The sequence below is a fragment of the Odocoileus virginianus genome, chromosome 5 (assembly GCF_023699985.2).
Source record: "Odocoileus virginianus isolate 20LAN1187 ecotype Illinois chromosome 5, Ovbor_1.2, whole genome shotgun sequence".
Taxonomy (NCBI): domain Eukaryota; kingdom Metazoa; phylum Chordata; class Mammalia; order Artiodactyla; family Cervidae; genus Odocoileus; species Odocoileus virginianus.
This window is the reverse complement of record NC_069678.1, coordinates 80,579,707-80,600,236: the sequence shown is the minus strand read 5'-3', so window position 1 is coordinate 80,600,236 and position 20,530 is coordinate 80,579,707. Positions and strand designations below refer to the sequence as shown.

Here is a 20,530-nt window from a genome sequence, read left to right as displayed (position 1 = left end):
ACTGTCTAAAAGGTACTGAGGTCCTGTTAGAGATGATGACAAATTCTGGAAATGGATAGTGGTATTGGTTGCACAACATCATGAATTTACTTATGCCACTGAACTGCATACTTAAAATGGTTAAAATTATAAATCTTATATTTTGTATATATTAGAACAATTTTTTTACCTGCACAATCATCATCTTTTCCTTTTGTGTTTTCCTATGCAGTACCAAATAAATGGCTACGGTGATTCCTACTAAAATCGTCATGACATAGAAAAAGCACACTTCTCCTGATGACACTGCAACAGTTTTCAAAGTGTGTTCCACAAATTCTCAAGAGCCCCTGAGACTTTTTTCAGGGAACATAAAAATCAAGACTATTCTCCTATTAGTATTTCCTTTTTTACTTAGTTATGGTTCACTGAAGAGTGTATAAGTATACTCGATAAAAGATAAATAAAAGCAGTGGAATCAAACTGTACTATTTTATCAGTCTAGTCACTCAATTCTTTACTATCGCACATCTGAGTTTTAAAAAAAAGTCAGCTGGACTCAAAAATGTCCAACATAAAGTAGTAAAATACTTTATTACATCTCTATATTTATTTTATTATTAAAATATATATACTTAAAATTTTACAAACCTTGAGCTTAATATCTTTTTAATATTCTGGGTGACAAAATGAAAAATACATATAAAGCAGTTCTACACAATGTAATATGACAGTTATGTTGAAGAAAAACACTTAAGTGATTGACTTGCAAGCTATTTTCTCCACAGAATTCTGTTTTTAACTTTATTTTTTTCTTATTATTTTTAACTTTAAAAATGGTTAACAAACTATAATTATTAAGATGGGTATTTGGCAAATATTTTTCTTAAAAATAAAGGCTCTCACTTTACAGACAACTATGGATAGTATTTGCTGCCAATATAACAAAATTGAGCTTTCAAAAGAATATTACAACTTCTGAAAAAGTTGAAAGCTTCCCAATACTTTAAAACTTTGCTACTGAGGTCAACAGTGGTATTAATATGATTACTTAATATTGCAGAATTAAATGTGAAAACATGTGGAAGACCTATATAATTAAGTCAACCAGTAGTCTCAAAAAGACCACTACAGGTTAATTGTCTGTACTGTGTACGACCAGGCCATCCAGTCTCTGCTTCACCTACACCTTGAATTATTCACATGACTGATTTTCCATGTTAATCATATAATCTAATCAATCACCTACTCCACACCAGCTAGTGATTTTTTCAATCTTTAAATCAGAATTATCTCCACCGTGATAGCTTATCAAAGGCATATGCCCCTCTGTTGGTTTCCCTGGTAACCAATGAGCCAACATGATGTGAATCACCCCCTCCCCTTCCTCCAGTAGCCATCTGCTGTCTATGTAAGATTCACCCACCTATGAAACTATTGATATCTCTGTCGCTGACTCCGAGCTCTTTCTTCAGTCTTTAAGCAGGGCAAGAACAGGCAGGGCTTGCAGGCCTGCAGGGTATAGCCTAACATATGCCCAGACAATTCATATATTAAACCCTAACTCCCAATATGATGTTATTTGGAGGTGAGAGTCTCTGGGAGGTGATTAGGTCATGAGGATGTAGGCTTCATTAATGGGATCAGGATCCTTATAAAAGAAGACCCCAGAGACCACCCTTAGCGGTCTAGACCCCACTTCTACCACATAAGGACACAGAGAGCATAGCCACCTATGAATGTGAAGGTGAGTTCTCACCAGATACCAAATCTGATGGCACCATGACTATAGATTTCTCAGCCTCCAGAACCATGAACAATAAATTTCTGCTGTTGATAAGCTACCTTGTCTAAAGTATTTTTGTTATGGTAACCCAAATGGACTACAACAATTTATGATGTTTTAAAATCATGCACGGCTAAGAAATCCACTAAAGTACAAGACAGACCAACGGACTATAATATAATAAGAGTTTGAAAAGCTGTTTGATAAGTTTTTTTTTTTCTCTCACTTTTCAGGTGTGCTGTGCAGCATGGGGCATCTTATTCCTAGACCAGGGATCAAACCTACTCCCCCTGCATTGGAAGCTCAGTCTTAACCACTGAACCACCGGGAAATTCCCTTTAAGATTTATTTAGTTATTTGGCTGTGGAAGGTCTTTGTTGCTGCACATGGGCTTTCTCTGTGGCGAGCAAGGACAACTCTTCATTGCAGTGCATGGGCTTCTCCTTGTGGTGGCTTCTCTTGTTGCAGATCATTGGCTCTAGCCACAAAGGCTACAGTAGTTGCAGCACATGGGCTGAGCTGCTCCATGGCATGTAGGATCTTCCTGGACCAGGGATGGAACTAGTGTCCCTTGAGTGCAAGGGACTCAAGGGACAAAGTGAGTTCTTAACCACTGGACCACAAAGGAAGCTGGATATGGTTTTTGATTCTACATTTCAACTAACCTTTAAGAAACCAGTAAAGTTTTGCTGTAGTGTCAAGGAAGGGCTTAAACACTAATATTAATTATGTTAAAATATTCCTCCCTTTTGCAACTACATATCTGTGTGAGACTAGATTTTTCTTCATAGACTTCAACCAAAACAACATATCACAACATATGAAAGAAGTAGATATAAGAATTCATCTGTCCTTTATTAACCAGAGATTAAAGAGATTTGAAAAAAAAGAAAACCAATGCCATTCTTCTAACTAAATTTGATTTAGAAATTATTTTTCATTTAAAATATGTCATTTATGTTACATTAATAGTTTTATTAATGTTATTTTTAAATGAATAAGGTAATCATTTTCAAACTTTCCCAGTTTTAGTTTCTAATATAGTAACAATAGATATAACTTCCATAAACAAAAACTCTTTAGGGTCTTCAATAATGTTTAAGGGTGTCAAGGTTCCAAATCAAAAAGCTTAAGAACTGCTAATTTAATCAGGCCTGTGTTTAAAAGGGGAATATTTTTTCTTATTGCCACTTTTTGTTCATGTACAAAAGGTTTATATATAACTGAATTGTTAAACCAAAAAAACAAAAGAGCTAGGATAAAGAAGAGGCTCAGATTCTGATCTGACACCCTATTCAGAAGGCCAGATGTATTACAGAACAAAACATGCCTCAGTGAAGGGGATCAAAATATGCCACTTTGCCATAAGCATTATTTTGAGCTAAGGCAATTAAGAAACAGCAGAGGGACTTCCCTGGTGGTTCAGTGGTCAAGACACCATACTCCCAATCAATGCAGGGGCCCTGGGTTCAATCCCTGGTCAGGGAACCGGAGCCTACATGTTAAAACTGAGTTCACATGCCACAACTAAAGATCCTGCATGCTGCAACTAAGACCCAGTATGGCCAAATAAATAAACATTTTTAAGTGGATTAAACAATCACACATAAGAGCTGAAACCATAAAATTCCCAGAAGAAAACAGAAGGTAAGCTCCTTGACATAAGTCTTGGCAATGGTTTTTTGGATTTGACACCAAAAGCAAAGGCAACAAAAGCAAAAATCAACAACTAGGACTACATCAAACTAAAAAGCTTCTGTACAGCAAAGAAAGCTATCAACAAAATGAAAAAGCAACCAACTGAATGGGAGAAAATAGTTGAAAGTCATATCTCTGATAAGAGATTAATATCTAAGATATATTAAAAAGTTATGCAACTCAATAGCAAAAAATCTGATAAAAAATGGGCAGAGGATCTGAACAGCCACTTTTTCAAAAAGACATACAGATGGCTGTTACATGAAAAGGTGCTCAACATCACTAATTATCAAGAAAATCCAAATAAAACTATAATAGATATCACATCACATCTGTTAAAATGGCTATTATGAGAAAGACAAAACAGCTTCCCTGTTAGCTTAGTGGTAAAGAATCCACTTGTCAATGCAGTAAACATGGGTTCGATCCCTGATCTGGGAAGATCCCACATATGCTACAGAGCAACTAAGCCCATGAGCCACACCACTGAGCCTGTGCTATAGAGCCGGGAGCCACAGCTACTGAAGCCCAAACGCCCTAGAGCCTGTGCTCACAAGACAGGCAACTGCAGTAAGCAGCCCACACACCACAACTAGAGAGAAAGCCCACGCAGCAACAAAGACCCAGAGCGGCCACAAACAAATAAACAAAAAGACAAGAAATAACAAGTGTTGGCAAGGATGTGGAGAAAAGAAAGCCCTCATGAATTGTCAGTAGGAATGTAAATTGGTACAGCAACTATAGAAAACAGTATGAAGATTCCTTAAAAAATGAAAAATAGAATTGATGTACAAACCAGCATCTCCACTTTTGGGTATTTATCCAAAAACAAAGAGAATATTCACTCAAAAAGAGAGAAGGACCCCCATGTACACTGCAGCATTATTTACAATGGCCAAGATTCAGAAACAATCTAAATGTCCACAGATGGATGCACAGATAAAGAAAACATATACAATGGAGGGAATTCCCTGGAGGTCTAGTGGTTAGGACTCAGTGCTTTCAGGCTTTCACTGCTGTGGCCTGGGTTCGATCCCTGGTCAGGGAACTAAGATCCCACAAGCCACATTGGCACAGCCAATGTGTATATACATATATACATACATATATAATAGAATATTATTCAGTCATAAAAAGAAAATAATCATGCCATTTGTGGCAACATGGATGGACCTTGAAGGCTTATGCTGAGTGAAATAAGACAGATAAATACTGTATGATCTCACTTGTATGTAGAATCTGAAAGAAAAAGAAAAAAACATAACTCATAGATAGAACAGACTGGTGACTGCCAGAGGCAAGGAATGAGAGACGAGCAAAATGAGTGAAGGTGGTGAAAAGATACAAATTTCCAGGTATAAAATAAATAAGTCCTGGGAATGTAATGTACAGCATGATGACCACAGTCAATAATACTATATATTATGTTCAAAAGTTACTAAGAGAATAAGTCTTAGATGGCAAAAAAACACACGAAAAATTGCTCAACATCACTCATTATCAGAGAAATGCAAATCAAAACCACAATGAGGTACCATTACACGCCAGTCAGGATGGCTGCTATCCAAAAGTCTACAAGCAATAAATGCTGGAGAGGGTGTGGAGAAAAGGGAACCCTCTTACACTGTTGGTGGGAATGCAAATTAGTACAGCCACTATGGAAAACAGTGTGGAGATTTCTTAAAAAGCTGGAAATAGAACTGCCATATGACCCAGCAATCCCACTTCTGGGCATACACACCGAGGAAACCAGATCTGAAAGAGACATGTGCACCCCAATGTTCATCGCAGCAGTGATTATAATAGCCAGGACATGGAAGCAACCTAGATGCCCATTAGCAGACGAATGGATGAGGAAGCTGTGGTACATATACACCATGGAATATTACTCAGCCATTAAAAAGAATTCATTTGAATCAGTTCTAATGAGATGGATGAAACTGGAGCCCATCATACAGAGTGAAGTAAGCCAGAAAGATAAAGACCATTACAGTATACTAACACATATATATGGAATTTAGAAAGATGGTAACGATAACCCTATATGCAAAACAGAAAAAGAGACTCAGATGTATAGAACAGACTTGTGGACTCTGTGGGAGAAGGCGAGGGTGGGATGTTTCAAGAGAACAGCATCGAAACATGTATATTATATAGGGTGAAACAGATCACCAGCCCAGGTTGGATGCATGAGACAAGTGCTCAGGCCTGGTGCACTGGGAAGACCCAGAGGGATCGGGTGGAGAGGGAGGTGGGAGGGGGGACCGGGATGGGGAATACATGTAAATCCATGGCTAATTCATTTCAATGTATGACAAAAACCACTGCAATGTTGTAAAGTAATTAGCCTCCAACTAATAAAAATAAATGGAAAAAAAAAGAGAATAAGTCTTAAAATTTCTCATCATGAGAAAAAAATTTGTAACTATACGTGGTAATAGATGTTAACTAGACTAAGTGTGATCACTTCACAATATATACATATATCAAATCATTATACTGCATACCTGAAACTAACATAATGTTCTATATCAATTATAGTCCAATTTAAAAGAAAAAATATGACATACAAGCTCTTAAGCCTAACTGCTTCTTTGGGTTTTCACTTCTTTTCTGTGACACTCCTGTGCACGAGGGATAAACCTTTTCCTTTGTTAATCTGGCAATTGTGAATTTAACTTGAAATCCCCAGTAACTGAACATACAAAGGTAGAGAAAACGTTTTTTTTCTTACCTAGAGGTGACACAGTGGACACCAAAAATATTAGGCATTAACGGGATATTGAAGTTACCACTAAACCACACCTAAGTAACATATGCAGAACCAAAAAGCAAACATAAAAGCAGTCATCTCTATAATAGGAAAAAAGTCCCTAGGACCTCTGGCTTAGTCAACTCTTACTAGCAGTTGAGTATAACTCGAGATGGCAAACTAGTAGATCAGAAACTTTTTAATTTAATAAAGGCAAAGAAGAAATAAACTACTACTATTTCATGTTTCCTTTTTACAGTTAACTCATTTAAGCTATATTTAGATATTGATTCTGATCAATCACCCAAAAGTAAAAAAGGAACTTGCAATGTTTTCTTCAAATCGTTCTGTATCAACCTCTTACATTTGTTTTTTTTTTAATTCTATCTTCTACAAATATCCCTGACCTAAAAATTCTCAGTTTAAGAAAAATGTTTCATTTATATAAACCTTTACCATATGTTTTTGAGAGTACTGTGTAAATAATACTAAGTAAATAAAGAAATTATCTTGTGAAGTATTGTCAAAGGCTTCCCTTGTAGCTCAGTTGGGAATCTGCAGCAATGCAGGAGACCTGGGTTTGATTCCTGGGTTGGGAAGATCCACTGCAGAAGGAAATGGCAACCCACTCCAGTATTCTTGTCTGGAAAATCTCATGGACAGAGGAGCCTGGCAGGCTACAGTCCATGGGGTCACAAAAGTCGGACACGACTTAGCAACTAAACCACCACCTCCATCGTCAAAGGCAAACAATGTTATCAAGTACACATAACAGATCTGAAATATTTCATCAGATGATAAATTCTGACTACCTGAATAAAGTTTTAACCATGGGACTTTAGATGACCATTTTATTAAAAAATTACTCTGAATTTCTGGAAACATGAAAGCAGCAGTTACTAACCACTGCGAAGGAACCAGGGAACAAGAGAAAACTTCCCAGTACATGTATCTGTGAATAGTCTGAAATTACACACGGTTTTAAACACAAAAGAAACAAAACTAAATAATTCTATTAAAATTCAGTTCCTAGGGACTTCCCTGGTGATCTAGTGTTTAAGAATCCACCTTCCAATGCAGGGGACATGGGTTCAATCCCTGGTCGGGGAACTAAGATCCCACGTGCCAAGGGGCAACTAAGCCCATGCACCACAAACGACAACTACCGTGAAGCCCTTGCACCACAACAAAGATCCTGTGTGCCACAACTAAGATCCGATGCAGTCAAAAATATATAAATAAATATAAAATAATAATAAATAAAATACAGTTCCTAAAACTGATGAACCTATTTCATTTTAGAGAACTTTTAAAAAAGAACTAGAAATACTGTGGATGCTGATATAATCTTAGATATAGAAAAACGCTTAGAAAAGAATAACTGGTGGATCAGACTATCCAGAGGAAAAAAACAGATTCAGAAGGAAGTAAAAATTTTTACTTAAATCCTCAGCTTTCTGAAAACCTAAAAATAAAATTATGAAAACAGGAGATAAAGAAACAAAACCATTTCATCTTTCTAAAAGAAAACAATTGACACCTTTAACCAACTTCTTTTTCAAAGATAATGATTAAATACCATCCCCCATCCCCAGCTGCCACACTCCAATCCAGACTTCACAGGCTATTTGGCATACAACATTGAATTACAGCACAATTTTGTTCATGCATGAACAAATGCTATTTTTCTCCACTGAAATTTTCTCTCTGTAGCGTGCTCATTAGTAACACTGACCCTTTCCTATGTCCCAAAAACCAACCTGCTTTGTGAGATAAATTCCGATCCCAAATCAGATATTGCTGGCAAAACTAATCTCTGAAAGAAAACAGTACATCAGTCAATCACAACACAGAATTTCATTTGTAGATTATTGACATTGAGACAGAAAACTGCAATTTCCAGCAGGTACTTCTAGTTCAGCTTCTTGGCTCAGTAAAGTTGAAGTTATTATTTTATCTTTAGAGACATATGTTATTTTCTTAAAATTATATTGCTTATTTTTTTCTTTGAAAATGCATTTTTCTGAAAGACTGTCTCATAAGCAAAAAAAAAAAAATATTTAACAGTTAATAGAAGTAACATTTAATTAATAATTAAAAGTTAAAAAATTTAGTCTGTGGAGAAGGAAATGGCAATCCACTCCAGTATTCTTGCCTGGAAAATCCCATGGACAGAGAAGCCTGGCGGGCTACAGTCCATGGGGTCGCAAAGAGTCAGGCTTAGTGACTAAATAGCAGCAGCAGAGACTCTTCTGCCTAGAAAAGCTTTCTGTACTACTTGTTCTGTCCAGAGTTCCAGGTCAGAATTGGTAAAAACAGCTGAACAATGAGTGTTGGGAGTCTTCAGATTGGGAAGATTTTGCAGATATTCAGACTATCTCCTTTGGACAGGAAATCCTTACAGTATTTTTTTTGTGTTGTAAACATAAGGCATTTCATACTTTCAAAATTGTTAGGCTGAGTGCTTTCACTACCGCAAGACCCCTTAAAATTGAATGTGGGATTGATCTTCATGTTCTTTTACTTTCATAGCACCTTAGATAAAATGCTAAATAAACCTCAGACTTTTTTACTATTAAAAAAAAAAACCATTCAAGTTGAAATAGTAATGTGATTTCTGTTCCTTTTGTTTCTTTTCCCAACCTAGAGACAAGAGTTCCTTCAGATTTCAATTTATTTTGACACTGACTTTATTTTTTTGTCCACTCACATGATATAATTTAGGTAAATAGCAGTTCCTTCAGTTAAAATTAACTGCTTTGAAGATTCCAATAATATCTTCCTGATAGCAATGAATTCATTATATTTCTAAGGACCTCTCCATTGGAAAATATGATGATTATAACATGATAAGTTTTAGACATATTCCATTCAACTAAACAGAATAATATTTCTTAGTATTGCTCACAAACACACAGAAAGCTACAGGTCTAAAACAAAATCTTCAAGCTTGGCCATTATCTAGTAACGTAACCTTAAGAATCCTCTTAAACTCTCTTGTCTTACCTATAAAACGTTTGATTACACCTAAATAGTCCCTCCTAACCTCGTGCTTGACTGTCCAAGAAAGACAGTATCTTAGGTAGATTTCATTTAAGGTTTGCTGTGTACCATGAATCACACTCCCAATTGATACACTAAATGCAATTATGAAGACCATAAAGTATTTTTAGGTGTTTGTTTGTTAAAAAAAAAAAAAAGAATCAGAAAAATAGCACTAAAATTTTTGAAGTAACAACAGAACTGAAGAAAACTAGGATTGGACATTAGGGGGAAAAGAGGAATTAGCAAAACAGAGGAGGGAACTCCTTCCAACTCATGCATGAGGCCAGTATAACTCTGACACCAATACCAGAAAAAGACAACACAAGAGAAGAAAACTATGGACCCAATATCCCAATAGGAACAAAGATACAAAAATCTGCAATTAAATACTAGCAAACTAGCAACTCCAACAAAACATAAAAAGGATCATACACCATGACTAGGTGAGATTTGGTCCAGGAATGCAAGGTTGGTTCAACAAACAGAAATCAATGACATACCTTATTAACAGAATAAAAGAATAAGGTTTAGCCATCACAATAGATGCAGAAAAAGCACTTGACAAAAATCAATCTTTCAACATAAAAACACTAAACAAACTAGGAGCAGAAGGGATTTTCCTCAACCTGATATAATGCAGCGGTCCCCAACCTTTTTGTCACCAGAGACCAGTTTCATGGAAGACAATTTTTCTATGGAAGGGAGGGAGGGCAGGGAAATATGTTTTAGGCAGTAATACAAGCAGTGGGAAATTACGGGGAGCTGCAGATAAAGCTTGGCTTGCTCATCTGTTGCTCACTTCCTGCTGTGCGGCCTAGTTCCTAACAGAAACTTGAAAAAAAAAAAAGTGAAAGCCTCCAATAATCATATCCCAAAAGAAACCATTATTAACAATTTAGTTAGTAAAGAAAAAGTCAACTGAATTCCTATACACTAGCAATTAATAATCAAAACCGACATTAAGAAAACAATTCTCTGGTGGCTCAGTGGTGACCAGTCTGCCTACCAATGCAGTTGACATGGGTTCGATTCCCTGATCTGGGAAGATCCCACATACTGCGGAACAACTAGGCCTGTGTGCCACAACAACTGAGCCTGTATTCTACAGCTGGGGAGCCATACCACTGAGCCCACATGCCACAACTACTTAAGCCCACACTCCCTGGAGCCCGTGCCCCATAATAAGAGAAGCCACTGCAATGAGAAGCCTGTACACCGCAACTAGAGAATAGTCCCCACTCACTGCAACTACAGTAGACCCTGCTTACTGCAACTAGAAAAAAAGTCTGTAGCAATGAAGACCCAGCACAGTCAAAAGTAAATAAATAAATAAAAAACTTAAAAAAGAAAACAATTCTACCTAGAATAGCCCCCACAGGGAATAAAATATTGAACAGACATTGCAGCAAAGAAGATATACAAATGTCCAATATGCACATGAAAAATGCTCAACTTCACTAGTCATCAAGGAAATGTAAATCAAAACCACAATGAGATACCACTTTACATCTGCTAGAATGTCTACAATAAAAATGACAGATAACAGTGTTGATGAGGATGCAGAAGAAATGGAACCATCATACGTTGCTGGCAAGGATATAAGATCATGCAGCAGCCACTGTGGAAAACAGTTTGGCAGTTCCTCAAAAACTTAAAGTTACCATATGACTCAGCAATTCCACTCCAAGGTATTTACCCAAGAAAATGGAAAATTAAAAATTCTGCACATGAATGTTCATAGCGGCGTTCTTCATAATAGCTGAAAAGTAGAAACAACCCAAATGTCTATCAACTGATGAAGGAAAACCAAATGTGTGTTCAGTCACTCAGTCATGTCTGACTCTTTGCAATCCCATGAACTGTAGCCCACCAGGCTTCTCTGTCCATGGAATTTTCCAGGCAAGAATACTGGAGTGGGTTGCCACTTCCTTATCCAGGATCTTTCCAACCCAGGGATATAAACCTGCATCTCTTGTGTCTCCTGTATTGGCAGGTGGATTCTTTACCACTTAAACAAACATGACAGATACATAAAGTGGAATATTACTCAGCCACAAAAAGAAATGAAGCACTGATATATACTACAAATAAATGAACCTTGAAAACATTTTGCTATCTGAAAGAAGTCAAACACAAATGGCTATATACTGTATCATTCCATTTATATGAAATGTCCAGAACAGGCAAATCCATAAAGATAGGAGTAGGTCAGTGGTTGCTATATGCTTGGGTAAGCAGAATAGGGAGTAACTGCTAAGGCTACAAGGTTTACAACATTTTGGGGGGGGGGGTGCTCTGTGCTACATGCAGCATGTGGGATCTTAGTTCCCATGTCCCCTGCAGTAGAAATGCAGAGTCTTAACCACTGGACCACCAGGGAAATTCCTACATTTTTTAGTGTTCTGGAATTAGTTGGCTGCACAACTTTATGAATATACTAAAAGCTACTGAACTGTATATTTTAAAATGGTGAATATAACAGCATGTGAATTACACCTCAATAATAGAAAAGAAGGCAAACAAAGTTACTTTTTTTTTACAAAGTTACTTTTAAAATTCCAATTTAGAACAGACTTTTATCAGGCCTTTTTAAGAGATCTTCTGTAACCTCATAACACAGAAAATATAAAAATACACACACATAAAGACCAATCACAGAAAGAGTGATGTGTTTCAAATCAAGCCTTACATTCAACCCAGTACTACAATTTCATATATGACAGAAAAACTACCTGGTATTGATCCTTCTCAGTTATACTTAGTTGTATGTCTGACTGTTCCTTTTCAGACTCCTTGCCAAACTTTTCTTCCTCTGCCACTGCTTTTTAAATCTCCCAAATTCCCTTATTATTTTCCCCCAGGGGCTCCATCTCCTAAAATATTTTGTCTCTTTATAACTTTCAGAAGGAAGAATCATTCCACAGCATTTCACTCTGTACATGTCTTTAAGATTCATTTATATTGATACATGTGTTGTTGTTCAGTTGCTCAATCGTGTCTGACTCTTTACAACCCCACGGACTGTAGCACCCCAGGCTTCCCTGTCCTTCACCATCTCCTGGAGCTTGTTCAAACCCATGTCCATTGAGTCAGTGATGCCATCCAACCATCTTGTCTTCTGTCATCCCCTTCTCCTCCTGCCTTCAGTCTTTCTCAGCAACATAGTCTTTTCTAATGAATCAGCTCTTTGCATGAGGTTTTCACCAAAGTATTAGACCTTCAGCTTCAGCATCAGTCCTTCCAATGAATACTCAGGACTGATTTACTTTAGGATTGACTGACTTGATCTTCTTGCAGTCCAAGGGACTCTGAAGAGTCTTCTCCAACACCACAGTTCAAAAGCATCAATTCTTCAGCATTCAGCCTTCTTCATGGTCCAACTCTCACAACCATGCATGACTACTGGAAAAACCACAGTTTTGACTACATGGACCTTTGTCGGCAAAGTAATGTCTCTGCTTTTTAATATGCTGTCTAGGTTTATCATAAGTTTTCTTCCAAGGAGCAAACATCTTTTAATTTCATGGCTACAGTCACTATCTGCAGTGATTTTGGAGCCCAAGAAAATAAAGTCCGTCACTGTTTCCATTGTTTCCCCATCTACTTGCCATGAAGTGATGGGACTGGATGCCATGATCTTCATTTTTTGAATGTTGAGTTTTAAGCCAGTTTTTTCACTCTCCTCTTTCATCTTCATCCAGAGGCTCTTTAATTCCTCTTTGCTTTCCGCCATAAGGGCGGTGTCATCTGCATCTCTGAGGTTACTGGTATTTCTCCCAGAAATCTTGATTCTAGTTTGTGATTCATACAGCCCAGAACTTTGCATGATGTATTCTACATATAAGTTAAATAAGCCAGGCAACAATATACAGCCTTAACATACTCCCTTCCCAATTTGGAACCAGTCCATTGTTCCATGTCCAGTTCTAACAGTTGCTTCTTGACCTGCATACAGGTTTCTCAGGAGGCAGGTAAGGTGGTCTGGTATTCCCATCTCTTTTAAGAATTTTTTCCAGTTTGTTGTGATCCACATAGTCAAAGGCTTTAACATAGTCAACGAAGCATATGTTTTTCTGGAATTCTCTTGCTTTTTCTATGCTCCAATGGATGTTGGCAATTACATGTAGCTGTGGTTATTTTCACTGTTCCCTACTACTACATAAATATTCTACAATTCCTTCACTCTATTATTGATGCCTTTTGAGCAGTGTGCAGTCTTTTGCTTTAACAAATAATATTGCTATGAACTTTCTCATATTGTTACACATACAAACTCTTGCCCACCTTCTCAAGTTTCCCTAGGGTATACACTATGTCAGATACTTCTAAACTATCTTCTAAAGTGGAGTTTCAAGTGATACTCCACTCCCCACAGCAATACATGAGAGTTCCCATTATTCCACCTCCTTACCAAAATGACAAGTATGATGTATTATTTGAGGTTTTAATTTGCATTTCCATGACTAAGATTAAAGACTTCTTCATGTTTATAGTTCATTTGCATTTCTTCTATGAATTTCCAGTCCACTATCATTATTACTGGTTTATAAAATATTCTTTGTATATCTGTATATTAATTCTTTTAAAAGTATATTTATTTATTTTTGGCTGTGCCAGGTCTTAACTGTGGCAAGAGGGCTCAGTAGTTGCCCCGAGGCATGTGGGACCTTAGTTCCCCCACAGGGATTGAATCTGCATTCCCTGCATCGCAAGGCAGATTCTTAACCACTGGACCACCAGGGAAGTCCCTATTCTTTTTAGTTAAGTGTTTTACAAACATTTTCTCCTAGATGATAGGGTATATTTCATTTCATGTTTTCTTTTGACAACTGCAATTTTTTTATTTTGATAATAGATATATGTTAGTATTTTCCTTTGTCATTCATATTACAAATTATTTCTAAAAGTTTTTCATATTTACATCTTTAATTACTACACAGCAACTAACATTTTCACTTTCTTACTTGTATATATGCTGTGAATAGAAATTCCATTATTTTCATATAGATATCGCATTGTTTCATTACCATTTAGACTGTTTAGTCAGTCCATTATTTCCTCACTCATCTGCAAAACTCTGTCATATATTAAATTTCCTTACATGAAGAGGTTCTCTTTCTGGCCTCTATTCTGCTCCATTGTGGTCTATCCTGTGCCAATATTACAGTGTTCAAATAGTATGGCTTTAGAAGTCATACTATCTAAAAAATTATCCAAATATTTATTGGTAATTTGCTCTCCTATGTAAATTTTGGACAGAGGTTGTCAAGTTAAATGAAATATCCTATTATTAAATAGAATTGTATTGGACTTATAAATTAATTTGGAAAGAACTAATGTTTTTATGATACTGAGTCTTCCTGTTCATTAATATGGTATCCCAATTTATTTAGATCTTCTCTAATGTCTTTCAAAAAAATTTTATAATCTTCTCCATAAAAGGTCATGAATATCTTGTGTTGATTTTGTTCCTAGGTATTTTTTAAATTGCTATTGCTGCTGTTGCTGCTATAGTAAACTGTATCTTTTAAAAACTGTATTTGTTGGGAAAACAAGTGTCCATCAACAAATTGATAGATATACAGAAAGTAATATATACATATAAAGGAACAGTATTCAGCCACAAAAAGGAATGAAGTTCTGATACACGCTACAAAATGGATAAATCTTAGAAACATCATGCCAAATTAAATAAGCCAGACATAAAAGGATAAAAATTTATGATTCTATTTATACAAAATACCCAGAACAGTCAAATGCATAGTTATTTTTCTAGACTCTAGAAGAATTTATCTAAAGTTATAATTATCCATGAATGTTTGATAGAACTAACTTGTAAAGTCTGAATTCGTAAGTCTGATAAGGGTGGCTACTATTAAAAACAAACAAACAAAATGGAAAATAAGACAAGTGTTGGTGAGGATCTAGAGAAGCTGGAACCTTCTGTTGGTAGGATTGTAAAATGGTCCAACCACTAGGGAAAACAGTATGGAGGTACCTCAAAAAATTAAAAATAGAAATACCATTTGAGGGACTTCTCTGGAGATATAGTAGTTAAGACTCTTCACATCCACTGCCAGGGTCATGGGTCAATTCCTAGTCAGGGGACCAAGATCCCACATGATGTGCAGTACAGCACCCAAAAATTAAAAAATTAAAAGAAAAATATAAATAAGCAAAAAAGAATTTAAAAAGAAGTACCATTTGATCCAACAATTCCAATCTGGGTATATATCCAAAAGAATTGGAAGCAAGGTCTCAAAAGAGATACTGGATACCTACCTTCACAACAGCACTATTCACAATTGCCACCAGTGAAAACAACCCTAACGTCCCCTGAGAGATGAATGGGTAAATAAAATGTGGCATATACATACAATGAAATATTAGCATTAAAAAGGAAGGAAAGCATGTCACAGTCTACAAAATAGATGAATCTTAAGGATATTATGTGAAGTGAATAGCACTCACAAATAGACCCTGTATGATTCTTCTTATATGAGGTATCTAAAGTAGTCAAATTCATAGTAACACGAAGCAGAATCATGGCTACCAGGTGCCAAGGTGAGGCAGAAAAGGGAGTTGTTTAATGGGTACAGCATTTCAGATCTGCAAGATGAAAAAGTGCTGGAGATATGTTCTATAATAATGTGAATGTGCTTAACTCTACCGAATTACACACTTAAAAATGGTTAAGCTGGTAAATTTCTGAAGTTTTCTTTTTTAATCATGATTTTAAAAATATATGGACCTGGAATTGTTTTTAGTAGGGTACATTTCTTTAATCACGAATTCAATTTCTTTTATGGTTAAAAGACTATAAAGATTTTTAATTTCTTCTCAAATCAGTAATAGTAAGTTTTTCATACTTGTTTTCAAAATGTGCTTTCCCTATGGAAGCTACCTTTACACAGCTCATTAAATTGTTTTATCTTTACTTCTTTGCAGTTACCAAATGAGTCTTATATTACAAAGTATCAAGTACTCATTTGAAGCCACAATCTATTACATACTGACTTGATCTAAAAATGAGACAGGCTGCAATGGTGACTACTTTGCAGAAATTTACAGACAGCAATTATAGGCATCTCCAAATATAAAACCTGGTAAATAATAAATCCACACAGAGCAACTCCTACTACGAGTAATGTGAGATCATACTTACTAAATCCTTTCTGATGTGTTCTTGAAGATTCCTTAATGTAAAATATTCTATATTCAAATGTTTCTTCCACTAAAACAATAGAAGGTAAGTGTCAAGACTGGGAGAAAGGAAATTTAAACCTACTTTAAGGTTTATGGAATTTTAAACCTTAAAAATTCCTTAGTTTTCACCATTTCAATTCAGCATGAAAAAAACTAATTTTCGGTGGCCTTTTCATTGTTGTTTTAAATGAAGTGTTTTCTACTAACCAATGTAAAAATAATACCCAGATAAAAATTACTGTGTAAGGAGAAAAATAACCTAAAGATTAATATGTAGATAAATAGGCTGATTTATATTTATATTTGAAACCTGTCTTCTAAGACAGGAGTTCATGAGTCAACCAGCAAAGCTGATTGGAAGCAAATTTCTTCCATTTCTTCTAAAGCAGTCTTGAACGCAATATACTTAAGATCTGGAAATTATGTTGAGTCCTTACGACATCTATAGATAGCCTTGGTCTTTTTACTAAAAATAAGCAAAAATAATTTTTTTTTTATCTGAGAAAAAGCCCCAGGAACATGATATGCTGCTGCTGCTGCTAAGTCGCTTCAGTCATTTCCGACTCTGTGCGACCCCATAAACAGCAGCCCACCAGGCTCCTCCGTCCGTGGGATTCTCCAGGCAAGAACTCTGGAGTGGGTTGCCATTTCCTTCTCCAATGCATGAAAGTGGAAAGTGAAAGTGAAGTCGCTCAGTCGAGTCCGACTCTTAGCCACCCCATGGACCACAGCCTACCAGGCTCCTCCCTCCGTGGGATTTTCCAGGCAAGAGTACTGGAGCGAGTTGCCATTGTCTTCTCCCAAAACATGATATACTAGACTATTATAGAGAACCTTTTCTTAATGCGGAAAATGTAAATCAAAGAAACTCCCCCGGCAGCCCAAAAAAAGGCTATCCTACCTATCCTTCATGGGCTTCCCAGGTGGCTCAGTGGTAAAGAATCTGCCTGTCAATGTAGGAGACACAGGTTCAGTCCCTGGGTTGGAAAGAGTCCCTGAAGAAGGAGATGGCAACTCACTCCAAGTATACTTGCCCGGGAAACCCAATGAACAAAGGAACCTGGTGGGCTACAGCCCATGGGGTCGCAAAAGAGTCGGACACAATTCAGCAACTAAAACAACTACTTGTACTTTATAGTCCAGGTTCAAATATCATCTCCAAAGTCCTTCATCCACCCACAATCTCCCTCTTCTCTTGAACTTCTAAGAGCACTTGCTGGTATATTTTGATAGTTATCTATTGCTTATATTATTACTTTCCTGAGTCTGTTTTTTTTAACTGAGAAATGAACATTCGAGCAATATGTGAGGAAACTATTAAATAAGACTATTTAAATAAAATAATGCCTGACACAGTAACTACTCAATAAGTACTATAATAGTTATTACTCTGCCATTCACCAAATTTATAACTCTGAACAGTCACCTTTGCTAAATCTCATTTTCTTCACCTGTAAAGCAGAGATAATAATCCCTATCGAATGACTGTCTATGTGTTAACAGGGGCAACCAAGACTCTTGGCTTTGAGAGGTTTTTTCATCATTATGCCTAAGATAACCCCTAGAGTACTACAGTTGATCATTACTAAATCTTCGTACAATCTACAGCACTTTTATTACTTTAATACTATAAAATAAGCACTTTATAAACATAAATTTTAACAACTGTAAGAATTTTTATATGAATATGTCATAATTCACTTAACTTATGTCCTCAGTGTTGAGCATCAACCATGTTCTTACCAATATCTCTTCCCAGCTCCTTGCTGGTTCTTTTACCACACCAGCTCAGTACACCTCTTCAACCATGGAAAGTCATCCAACCATCTGCTTCCTCTGTTCCTATACCACAACTGCTGAGTGCTGCTAAAGAAAATTACAACAAGCTGGGAATCTGTGCTACTGCAAACCAGTAAGTCTCTAACCTTCACTGACATTAACTATCTTATTAGTAAATCATTTATATGCCTCTGATCAGTGGCCCTTCCCGTTCCACACAGTGATCACTCTATACACCTCTTCTATTACAACTGCCTTCTACCAGAGAAAAAGAAGCCTGATCTCACCCAATTTTCCAATCTACATTGTTCTCCAAACTCATCTTCTAAGTGTTAGACAAAGGTTGGGTTAACAGTTCCTCTCATCTACAAACACATTACTTTCCTGTTCCATCAAATCACATCCTCCCATACATTCAGTCCTATCTCCGCTTTATCATCTTCACTAAAATATCTGTGTCCTCAAGGAGTTCCATTTTCAGTGCAAAGACAAGTTAACAGCTGCACTGTAATGAATAAGCTTTATGTTAAAAGGTTCAGCAGAGCTCTGTGGAATCAAAAGATTCTGCTCTTTTGCTTTTATGATTTAAAATATTTACTTATTTATTTGGCTGTCAGGTCTTAGTTGTGGCATGCAGGATCTTTAGTTGGGGCATGTGACACCTAGTTCCCTGATCAGGGATCAAACTTAGGTCCCCTGCATTGGAAACACGGAGTCTTAGCCACTGGACCACCACGAAAGTCCCAGATTCCTGTCTTAAAACAAATATATATATATATGTTTCTCAGATCTATGTCCCTCTCTTTTGCTACCTCTCACTTTTCCCTCACAGCAAATGTTCTAAGAGTGGTCTATATTTGTAGTCTCTACACTCTCATTTCTCATCCACTCTTCAACCTACTGTAATCTGATTTCCAACCCATTCACTAAAGATATGTCTTGTTAAACTCTTCTCAATAACAAAGTCCAGCAGAAACTTTTTTATCTTCATGTCATAAACTCACCTTAGGTTTTACATGCTAAAGTCATTTTTTTCTTCCTAAAAATTTCCCCAGAGATCAATCTTCTTTTCCCACCTTTCCTGCTGCTTTGAGTCTTCAATCTAATCATACTGCCTTATCGTAGTATGTTTCAGGAGCTCTATACTACCTATAAGATAAAGTCCAAATTCTTTGGTATGGAATATAAGGCCCTTCAAAGTCTGGCCTGGCTTACCTTTCTAAGCTCATCTTCCTATGACTTTTCCACAGGCATCTTTCACCCTAGCCACACCTGAATACCCACAGCTCTTCGACACCCTCTCACGCCTCTGTACATATGGTTCCCTGGTACCATAGGGAATGCCCGTTCCTCTGTTTCCCCTTCTCTTTCTTCCTCTCTCCCGCTTCTCTCCCCTCCCTCTCTCTCCCTCACCCTTTCTTTCCTTCTGTCTCCTCTCTTTCCCTCTCCTTTCCATTTCCCACCATGCTCTCCTACCCAGCTACTTTTTTTTTCCATTTATTTTTATTAGTTGGATGCTAATTACTTTACATCATTACAGTAGTTTTTGTCATACATTGAAATGAATTAGCCATGGATTTACATGTATTCCCCATCCCGGTCCCCCCTCCCACCTCCCTCTCCACCCGATCCCTCTGGGTCTCCCCAGTGCACCAGGCCCGAGCACTTGTCTCATGCATCCAACCTGGGCTGGTGATCTGTTTCACCCTAGATAATATACATGTTTCAATGCTGTTCTCTTGAAACATCCCACCCTCGCCTTCTCCCAGAGTCCACAAGTCTGTTCTATACATCTGAGTCTCTTTTTCTGTTTTGCATATAGGGTTATCGTTACCATCTTTCTAAATTCCATATATATGTGTTAGTATACTGTAATGGTCTTTATCTTTCTGGCTTACTTCGCTCTGTATGATGGGCTCCAGTTTCATTCATCTCATTAGAACTGATTCAAATGAATTCTTTTTAATGGCTGAGTAATATTCCATGGTGTATATATACCACAGCTTCCTCATCCATTCGTCTGCTGATGGGCATCTGGGTTGCTTCCATGTCCTGGCAATTATAAACAGTGCTGCGATGAACACTGGGGTGCACGTGTCTCTTTCAGATCTGGTTTCCTCGGTGTGTATGCCCAGAAGTGGGATTGCTGGGTCATATGGCAGTTCTATTTCCAGCTTTTTAAGAAATCTCCACACTGTTTTCCATAGTGGCTGTACTAGTTTGCATTCCCACCAACAGTGTAAGAGGGTTCCCTTTTCTCCACACCCTCTCCAGCATTTATTGCT

General features: G+C 37.0%; 1 protein-coding gene across 3 annotated transcripts in view; it reads right to left on the bottom strand.

Moving 5' to 3' along the window:
- Positions 1-20,530, bottom strand: part of PIK3R3 (phosphoinositide-3-kinase regulatory subunit 3) — a 100,202-nt gene that overhangs the window by 58,199 nt on the left and 21,473 nt on the right. The window contains exon 2 of one of the 3 annotated variants that reach the window (XM_070468220.1): positions 7,976-8,031. The exons of the other annotated variants lie outside the window; for them this stretch is intronic. The gene's annotated coding sequence lies outside the window, so the exon portion shown is untranslated. The remainder of the gene's footprint in view (positions 1-7,975; positions 8,032-20,530) is intronic. 3 annotated transcript variants of the gene reach the window in all.